The following is an 8,325-nucleotide window of genomic DNA, read 5'->3' as shown; positions in this document are numbered from 1 at the left end:
ATTTTTGATATCTTTAATACTGTTGCCATGGCAACGCTTCAAACTTTAATATTCTTTTTTGATGCTTTTGAGACTCTTAACATACTTGAAATTGGATGAAACTCGACAGACACATCACATTTATTAGCCCGTAGACATGTGCAAAGTTTCAGAAACGGGCGTGGTGAGGGGCTCAGTAGCGCCACCTTTAGTCATAAGTGGGGGGGTTAGTTTTATCAACAACAACAAAACTTGGTATGTGTATTGTTCTCATCAAGACGGACAACTTTCTAATTTACATTAACGATCTCCGACCAACAGGAAGAGAGATATTTTGGTTTGAATGTGGATTTTCTGAAGAATTTTCTCTCCCTCTCTCTGTGTCTCTGTGTGTGTGAGGGGAGGGGGGATTTGACTATTGCTTTTATATTGTTAAGGTTTCAGGGGCTTTTGGGGTCCTTAACGTGCTCAAAAACTCTTGAAACTTTACATACAAGTCGGAACCCCCTGCCATCAGGGACGGGTTGAAGCTGGTACCCGGGCGTGGCAGGGGGGCTCAACAGCGCCCCCTTGAACGGGGTCCCAAAACTTGGTCCATAGATCAAACACGCTTGCATGAATTAATTTGAAACTCAGTACACATATAGATATCATCGGGCCGAACAACTTTCGTGCTCTAAGTTTTACGCCAGCCCAACAGGAAGTCGGCTATTATGGGTTGTTTGGAAAACGCTTGCTGTGGAATGCGAAGTACTCCTCCTAGAGAATTCATCCAATCCCCACCAAACTCGGTGTGCATGAAGTCAAGACATTGAGGATTCTAAATTGCGGACGGATTTTTGATATCTCGAACGGTTTGGCCGTGGCGAGGAAACGAATTTATGGCGAGAAAAGAGAAACACGAAGTGGAATAACTTCTGCATACATTAACTGATCTTGATGAAACTTCAGCAGTGTGTTCGTGGTAAGAGGCCGATCAGATGGGTGTAACTATTGTGAGTCAAAGTTATAGCGCCACCAACTGGCAGCAGGAAGTGTGTCACTTTCAACATGCTTTTGACAAAAGTGGGCGGGTTAGTTTTAACTACAGTAAAAAAAAAATAGTTTGTATATTGTACTCATCAAGCCGGACAACTTTCTAATTTACATTCATTAGCTCCGGCCATCAGGAAGTCAGATATTTTGGTCTGAATGTGGATTTTTTTTGCAAAATCAGCCTCTGAATTTTTAGCCACTCCTCTTAAACTATTTATTTTATTCCCACCAAACTTTTTCAACATGATACAAATATATTAATGATGCTAAATTGTAAACGGATATTGAATATCTCAAACGGTTTTGCTATGGCGAGGGATTAAATTAATGTCAAAAAGGAAGCAGGAAACATCTCATAACTTCTAAAAATGTAATTATACACCATTTATTTTTATATAAAATTATACAAATATTAGAACTAAACCCATTTTATTCAGTTTTTGCTATTCAAGGAGTATGAAAAAGTTAAAAACAGGCTATTTAGTGCTATTTGGTTCAACAAAAAAGCAAACATAGGGCTATACTGCCCTCTTGTGTCCAAAAGGAAATCAAAATAGTATATAAAACGTTTTACTAGGTAGGCCTATTGTATTTAAATATAAATGTATTAGGTATGACTGTGAGGATATTTTCCCATCGGTTAATCGACGTGTGACACGAGCGGGTGCTTTTAAATCGCTAATATAAAAGTGAAAGTAAAAAACGGACGTCCGCACTGACATTGATAATGGTGCACGTTGGAAAGAATGATACTTTTAAACACTAAACCGCCATTAGGTGTCGCCAGGCGACCATCTTAATGAGCGAGTCATTGATTCATTCGTTCAAACGATTCGTTCGAATGACTGAGTCATTCATGATTGAGACAGATGTTTATGGATTGACCATTGAATCTTTGAGTCAACCGATTCGTTTCAAAATGCTGAATCATTCAGTAATGAGAAAACAAGTTGCTGTGAGATGCACGATGGTTCTGCTGTGATCTTTGTTTAACTATTTTTGCTGCTGAAACAGAACAAAAACAGTCAATATTGCATCTAAAATGTAAGTGACTTAATTGTAACTGTTTATTAACCTGTTGTATGAAATCAATGTCACAGTTTCAATCGTGATTGTATTCAGGAAATAGTAGCCTACTCGTCAAGTGAGGTTGCTTATATGTTATAAAATATATAAAAACTCCATATTTGTCATTTTTATAGTCAGTATGTTGTTAACTGGGTTGCTTTTTTGTGTGCTGCGCTCATTTGTTTACAATTCTCCTGGAGAAGCTGCATGAGCCTCAGCAGGGCAACCTTGTTACCATTGATCAGTAAGACATTTATTATTAACTGCTGATTGCAACTTAAAATGAATGTAATGAAATTAGAATAATCTCTCATTTTAGTGATTCCCAAGTAATTTGTTTTGTTATTGACGTTCTAATCAGGCTATACTCTGGTCGGGCAAGTAAAATTCTCTTTCAGGTAGGCCTATTGTATTTATATATTAGGGATGTGACTGTGATAACATTTTCCCACCGGTTAATCGACGTGTGACACCGCTGAGGGCTTTTAAATCGCTAACTTAAAAGTGAAAATAAAATACAGATGTCCGCACAGACATTGATAATGGTGCGGAGTAGAGCGAGCATTTTCAATGTATTCCTATGGAAGTAGGAATAAACTAATACATTTTATTTATGTTTTTATGTGTCCACTGTTCAACCGCAACCGCGTCACACACACACACACACACACACACACACACACACACACACACACACACACACACACACACACACACACACACACACACACACACACACACACACACATTCCAGAATTGCAATCTTGACATCGCAGCCTGTTCATTATAGCCCTAATACAATATAATAATAAAAATAGTCAACATAACATATACGAATTACACTGCTCTGTTTAAATAGTCAGTAGTACAATTTGTACCATTCACAGTAAGCAGAGCTCCACTGTGATGTTTCCAAGCACATTTTTGCGCGTGTGAAGAGGATGATTTTTTCCATCGATATTGGAACACGAGTGAAGTACAAAGCCTATAATAAAGAATAGTTTAGCATCCAAATACATCGCAAATATTGAAACATTTTGATTCTAATGAGAGGGTTACGTGAGACCAACACGGCTTACTTTCGTTTTTATTTTTACATTAAATTTAAAGAATTTGTTGTGGAATATTTTGAGTGTATCATAAAATCAGAATAAGGTAAGACAAGTAAAATTTCCCGTCTTTATTATATATATATATATATATATATAAATATAGCTGCGAGCAGCGATGGAGGGCCCAAGCCGGTGACACCACCACCCCGGTGCCTTTAGTGTAACTAAAGGCACCAGGGTGGCGGTGCCACCGGCTTGGGCTCGCAATCGCTGCTCGCAGCTATATTTATTATTATTTTTTTTTTATTTTTTTTTCTGTCAACCTTTCGGCCATTTTTGGGGCCTTTAACATGCTCGAAAACTCTTGAAATTTTGCACACAGGTCAGAACCTGCGGCCATCAGGGCCGGGCTGAAGCTGGTACCCGGTCGTGGCAGGGGGGCTCAACAGCGCCCCCTTGAACGGGGTCCGAAAGTTTTGTCCATAAATCAGACACGCTTGCATGTAATAATATGAAACTCAATACACATATAGATCTCATCGGGCCAAACAACTTTCGTACTTTTACTTTTTACGCCAGCCCAACAGGAAGTCGGCTATTATGGGTTGTTTGGAAACGCATGCTGTGGAATTGAATGTACTCCTCCTAGAGAATTCATTCATTCGCCTCCAAACTCAGTCAGCATGAAGTCAAGACATTGAGGATGCTAAATTGCGGACAGATTTTTGATATCTCGAACGGTTTGGCCGTGGCGAGGACACGAATTGATGGCGAATAATGGAAACAGGAAGTGTGTTATAACTTCTGCATACATTAACTGATCTTGATTAAACTTCAGCAGTGTGTTCGTTGTAAGAGGCCGATCACATGGATGTGACTATTGTGAGTCAAAGTTATAGCGCCACCAACTGGCAGCAGGAAGTGTGTCCCTTTCAAAATGCTTTGAAATCACCCTCTTATTTTTACCCGATTTGCTTCAAAGTTTATGTGTATAATGTAAACACACGGCAGATGTAGACCTGTGAAAGGATTTTTGATATCTTTAATACTGTTGCCATGGCAACGCTTCAAACTTTAATATTCTTTTTTGATGCTTTTGAGACTCTTAACATACTTGAAATTGGATGAAACTCGACAGACACATCACATTTATTAGCCCGTAGACATGTGCAAAGTTTCAGAAACGGGCGTGGTGAGGGGCTCAGTAGCGCCACCTTTAGTCATAAGTGGGGGGGTTAGTTTTATCAACAGCAACAAAACTTGGTATGTGTATTGTTCTCATCAAGACGGTGAAGACTCAAATTTCATCATTTAATGTTTTTAGTATTATTATTACTTTTTTACCTTTTATTAATATTCGTAATCAGTAGTATTATGTATCTCTTCTATACTTTTTATATACATTCATAATTATTTGTACTCATTGTATTTTGTGAATATGTGGGAGAGACTTTGGGAGACTTTGGACTTGAGTGTGCTGCTGGACTGAAATGTATATGCAGTTTTTCATCAAGCATAGTATAAGGGGAATACATTCCAACGTTAATGGAAACCATATGTTCTTCTGCTGAATGTATGTGTTCCTATGGAGATGTAGTTTTTTTCCTTGGTCAGGGATATAAAAACCAAGCCCTGTTTGTCCGAAAATTAGAGAAGAGATGGAAATAATGGAAAGATGACTGAGCAGCTGAATTAGATCTTCGCTAGTCCAATGTCTCTCTCTCCTATGTTTTATATTAATTAAATAAATACGAGAAATCTTTTGGCAAAATCACTGGTGTCTGTTTCCATGAAATTAAACAACAGGGGAAAGCAAGATTCTTAAATCAACAATTTGGCGTCACGAAGAACAGGATAGTATATCCAGAAATAATGTCTCAAGGTAAGACTTTTTCCTTTATATAAAAGTTCTAAGTCTGCCTGATGATTAGAGACAATGACTGTAACTGCTAAAAAGAACTGTGTTGTTTAAGGAACCTGTGGTTTTGCCAAAGAATATAAAACATAGTATAATAAAAAAATAAAAATAATTCAATTTAATTTGGCTTATTTAGGTTCTCTGAAAAGTAAACCTCTAAAGTTATTTGATATGCTGGGATTGAGAAGGATCTTTTTTAGAAAAAAGACCATCTAGTCAAAAATTTGGGAGAATTAGCTGTAAGACGGTAAAACTATTATTTGCTGGTTGTCACTGATTGGTGGTTGGATAATATGGCGAGACTGTTTAAAACGATGGCAGAGTAATCTCTAAAATATATCCAACACACGGAAGATTCGTACTCGAGGCGAGGAGGTGAAACACAAGCAAAGCTCGATTGACATGAGCGGTTAAGTGTGGCGAGTCTGTTTAAAACGATGGCAGGGAAAAACTCTAAAACATTAACACGCTGGAGTAATACGAGTTAAAATAGTTAGGATCGCGTGCATTCCAACTTTGACCGTAAAGCTGTTCAAATATTTTGAGGATACTGATCAGAGTAAGCTTAAAGAAAGAAAAAAAAAAGGAAAAAGAAAACAAGAAATTAATCTGAGAGAAAATCCACAAATAAAAAAAAAAAAAAAAAAAAATTGTTTTGAGTTAACTGGAAACTAAACAAAAATACTGAAAAACATTGAAGTTAACTTTTCTATAAAATTTTCTTTTGTTCTGTGAAGGGAGAAAGAGTGAGGCAGCCCCTCCCTTCAGAATTTGCTCCATACCTTCACACACACATATACTGTAGTTTGGAGAAGGGAGGGAGAGAGAGAGAAGAAGGGTAGCCGAGAAGGGAGGGAGAGAGAGAGAAGAAGGGTAGCCTCTGACACACACACACACACACACACACATACATACATGCACATATGCATACACACACATACATAGGCTTGCAGTTCTGAGCGCACACACATAATATACAGAGAGAGCGAGAGAGAAGCAGAGTACCATAGCCCCACCCTTAGAGAAACACACTCACAGACACACACATCCCTGCTGTTCTGAGCAGCACAAAGTAACTTTGCAAGATGGCAGAAAGTGACTGTAACAGCAGAACAATTTCGGCTTGGTACCTTGAAAGAAAGAACAAGAAACAAGCTAAGCTTTTGAAAAAAGGACTTGACATAAATGCAAATATGGATGCACAGTTACACTGGTTCGAGTCTCAAAAAGACAAGATAAAATCACAAGCATTTCCAATACTGGCAGCTCATTGGATTGTAAAGCAAGGTGGAATTTGTTGTGATATAAATGGCGGTCCAGTTCCACTTGCTGAAGCAATGAAGCCTCAAATTGAAGCATTTAATAAGTTGAACAAAATCATGTCTATTAAATGTTCAGATGGAGAAAATACAACCAATGATGATTCGTTTGATCCAGATTGGACAAATATAATAACTGAAGCGGAAAGAAAATATTCACAACTACCAGTGAAATCCGCAACCACAGTAACGCCTCCTCCTTATAAACCAATCTATCCAGCTTTGCCTGAACAATATACAAGTTCATCTAAACCTGTGACACAGTCTCAACCTTCGAGATCAAATGGAGGTCCAGTTGACAAGATGTACATTGCATCTGCACAAGCAGCTCCAGTAATAACAAGATCTAAATCAGCCCAGCCAAACAGAGACATGTTGCGATGTACACCAGCTCGTAATTATGGATCTGACTGGGATGATGAGACAAGAGATGACGACATGATCACAGTTGACAAGATCGGTCCTGAATTTTCTTCACCTGTTATTAAAAGGGAAGACTTACAATCTGAAATGATGACAGAAGAGAGACCATTCACACCAGGAGAACGTCAAGCCATTCTCACAGCCTTGCCTCCTCTGAAGAGACAAGATCCAAACACGGAGTTTTGGCGAGAATTAGACTCTCTGGTTGAAGCACATCAAATGACATTAAAAGACATACACACCATTGTGAAAGCTAAAATCCCAAGAGACAGATGGGAACGCTTGCCAGCTTCGATAACCACAGCCCAATGGATAAATTTGTGGGTTGATGACCAGGGGCGACCCCTGGGTCTTTGGCAAGCATTAGATGTGTTTCGAAAAGAAATCCAAGAAATCTTGGGCAGTGGAAAAATTCCTTTCACATTAGTGACATTGATTAAGCAAAAGGATGATGAATCTTCAGATGAATATGCTCTGCGTAAGTGGAATGCTTACGAGAGATGGGCTCTCTGTGCTAAGAAACAACCTGACAGAGATGATGTACAGTTCACTGACACACTTGTGGATGGACTTAGTACAAAATACCAACAAGCCTTATAACTTGGAGTCAATCCAGGTGAGACATATGATCAGATTTCTACAATGGGCTGGGCGCTTAGAGATGGCTATGAGATCAAACAAGGAAGAAGGAAACAAACCAAATCGAAGAGGAGTGGCAACAGCTCAATACAACATGGACACAAAGAAGAGGATGATTTTCTGCACCAACTGTGGAAAGCGTGGCCACTCAATAAAAGATTGTTGGGCTAAAGGAGGTGGAGCAGAAGGTCAAGGTCCATCATTTAAACAAGTCAGTGCGAAAAAAAATGATGAAACCTCTCAAGGGAAGACGTGGACTGAAGCGCAAGTCCGTCAGCTCATAGAGGGAATTATGCATCCGCAATAGGAATCAGCGGCCCCCTGTATTAGTAAGAAAAGAGACAATCGCCTTTTCGTCAATGCATTGATAGGGGGCCACCCATGTGACATTTTGGTTGACACAGGAGCAGCGATTTCGATAACAGATCTGAACCTACCTACAACAGATGAAACTATGGAAGTTGAAGGAGTTGGAGGAGGTATCACTAAATTTCGCAAAAGTATACAAGTTCCTTTGCAAATACATGAAGATGAAGTCTTATGGACATCTTTCTGGGTAGGGCCGAATTCACAAGGAAGCCTTATTGGCATGGACATTCTTCCACTGTTGAACATGATCATATTTACCGACAGTCGTCAAATCGCTACAACAGCTGGAATAATACCACACGAAGATCGCACATGTAATCTAACGTCTGTTGGTACAGCAAAACAAATTATCAGAGATTGGGGAAAAGATGGTGTGTGGGGACTTCTGTGCAGTTTATATCCAGATGTTTGGGCTAAACACAAATTGGATTGCGGTAAAGCCAACATTGACCCTGTTGTTATTGAGGGACCGATTCATGCCCCTCATAAACAATACCCTATCCGACCTGAAGCAAGACAAGCT

This window comes from Leuciscus leuciscus, assembly GCF_965113295.1.
Source record: "Leuciscus leuciscus genome assembly, chromosome: 24".
In the NCBI taxonomy this organism is placed as follows: Eukaryota; Metazoa; Chordata; class Actinopteri; order Cypriniformes; family Leuciscidae; genus Leuciscus; species Leuciscus leuciscus.
The sequence above is the reverse complement of the archived record's forward strand: the minus strand, read 5'-3'. Positions refer to the sequence as shown.